Source organism: Corvus brachyrhynchos, unplaced genomic scaffold, assembly GCF_000691975.1.
Source record: "Corvus brachyrhynchos isolate BGI_N302 unplaced genomic scaffold, ASM69197v1 scaffold305, whole genome shotgun sequence".
NCBI classification, from domain to species: domain Eukaryota; kingdom Metazoa; phylum Chordata; class Aves; order Passeriformes; family Corvidae; genus Corvus; species Corvus brachyrhynchos.
The window spans coordinates 2446766-2449071 of NW_008239284.1; the positions used below are offsets into that span (position 1 = coordinate 2446766).

Sequence of the window (2306 nt, forward strand, 5' to 3'; positions counted from 1 at the left end):
ACGCCATGTGAAGGGACCGTGCGGACACTGAGTGGTGCCTGTGCCCTGGAGGGGCTGGATCCTGCCAGGTGCTCAGCCCTGGGCTGCAGGGCCATGGCCATCAGCATCTGCCGTGCTTTTATGGCTGGGTGAGGCCCTCAGCACCTCTCTGGATCCGGCCCCCATTCTGAAAAGCTCTGTGGGACCCCCCAGGATGAAAGGTTTATAGCTACCGTTTTATTCTTGTTGTTATTACAGACACATCAATAGATCACCACCAACCCCTCTCAGTCTCTGCTTTACAGCATCCCACAGAGATTGTGACCTTTCATGGCCTCTGGTGCGGCAGCTTCATGGATCCTTTCAGCGAGGCAGTGAAAAGAAGAGGAGAGAATTTAGCAAAACCCCTGAAAGAATAATTTTTTTTCTTCCTTTGTGAATTCAAAGTTGTGAGCAGTTGTCATACCATAGCAGCAGCAATAGTAAAACAAGTTGCATATCCCAGCAAACCTCTGCTCAGCCTCCTAAGCAAGCTGTCAGGTTTTTTCATAATGTTCTGGCTTGTTTTTAGGACCTGCTTTTATTCCAGGAAAGGCGGGAGGGTGAGAAGGGGGAGAGGGAAGGGAAAATAAAGTAAAAAAAAAGGAGTATATCTATAGCTAAATCAATCCAGTCAGTGTGTTCTGACCTAGATTCAAGGCGTCTGATCATTCTGTGCAATAGGTTGTATAAATTCAGAGGCCCAAAGACAGCAGGATCAAGTTTCAGATGAGAAGTCTGGTGGTGGAAGTGTGGCCAAATCCCAGCGCAGGAGCAGGACAGAAAAAGAGTGAGAAAGCCCCACTGGAAGGAGATGGTGAGAAACATCAGAGAGCTCAGGAGGACTGAGACACAGGGCCACGTTCCGCTGCCCTCTCAAGTTTTCAGTAGGAATTGAACCATTTGTTCACTTACGGAATTAGAAGTGCTCTGTGTTTAGAAAGTTATTTCCTTAATAAAAATGCATTTCCCTTAGGCAAAGCTTCAGTGAGCCTCTGCAGCCCAGCAGCCCAACCTTTAGAAATCCCTTGAGGAAGAATCACCTGCCTTTTACCTCTTCTTTTTCTTCTTGATTTTTTGGCATCGTTTTGTTTTCGGGATGCACTGAGCCCTCTCAGTCCCCTGCTCTCACAAACTCCCATCCGAGCCTCACTCGGCCAAAGTCATGGTTTAGGTCTTGCAGGTTCCAACACTGGATTGACCATAAAGTTTCCCATGTCTGTCAGGGAACTAGAAACCCTCAGAAGTAAAGCCCTGATCCAAAGGCAGTTGAAATCAGTGGAGTTTTTTCCACTGATGACAGTGCTACAGTGGACAGTCAGCCCCTGGTTTGCCTTGTGATGGGGTCATTTGGGGTGACCAGATCTGTTTCCTTCTGTACAAAAAACAGTTCAGGTACCCAAGATGTGGAGACAGTTGTGCATTAGGTTGTGCAGCCAGGAAATAGGTGACACCTTTGCTGTCACCTGCTGTGTTTTTCCTTGGTTATTTTACCCAATCCAGGAAGAACATAGAAAGATAGATTTTAAAAATTACTTCTTAACCAGCTCAGAGGCTGGATGTGTGTTTTCTGCCTCCCCTGCTCATAGTCTGCCCATCAGACTCCCTTGGAGTGCCAGTTCCATATTGCCCATCTTTCCCTTCTCCCCTTTCCCCACTGGTTGCATTTGCCTAATGTGATTTTTAAAGTATTTATTTAATTTTTAAAGAAACTTGCCTTCCTGCATGTAAGCATCAATTATACCGCTTTCATTTTCCTTAGGTCAACACGGATATTTTTGCCTGCTTTTTGGCTTCTCTCTACAAGAGGTATTATTTCCTCTTTCAAGGAGAATTATTTTGCTTGGAGAGGATTTGTAGCCAGATACAGATATTTCTAGGCAAGGGTGCAGATTTTAAAATTGTGAGGGAAAGGAAATATATTGTCCCTTAAAAGTTAACATGGTTTTTATTTTGAGGGTGAATGGATCCTTCCCGTGGGTCAGTGACAACTTAATAAATGAAAATAAAACAAGCACTCACTCTTCTTTCTTAAGATATGTATTATAGCTAATATTTTAGAGAAAAATGGGCTTAAATTTAAAAGTCCAATTGAACTTTATAGGTAGCTGTCCTCAGTCATCATGAGTTGTTTTGAAAATCCATTCCATCCTCCTGAAGACACATATAGAGTTTGAAAATTCCTGCTCTCTCCTTTCCAGTTTTATTCTTCCAGTTGTTTTTTCTGCTGCCAGTGACTACAGACTCTTTTTTTGTTTTCAGTAGAAGTTTCCCTCACTGCTGGAGAT

At 43.9% G+C, this 2306-nt stretch overlaps 1 protein-coding gene across 1 annotated transcript in view; it reads left to right on the forward strand.

The window, feature by feature from the left end:
* The window catches only part of PAPPA (pappalysin 1), a 182364-nt gene that overhangs the window by 131544 nt on the left and 48514 nt on the right, over nt 1–2306 (forward strand). The window lies entirely within an intron of this gene.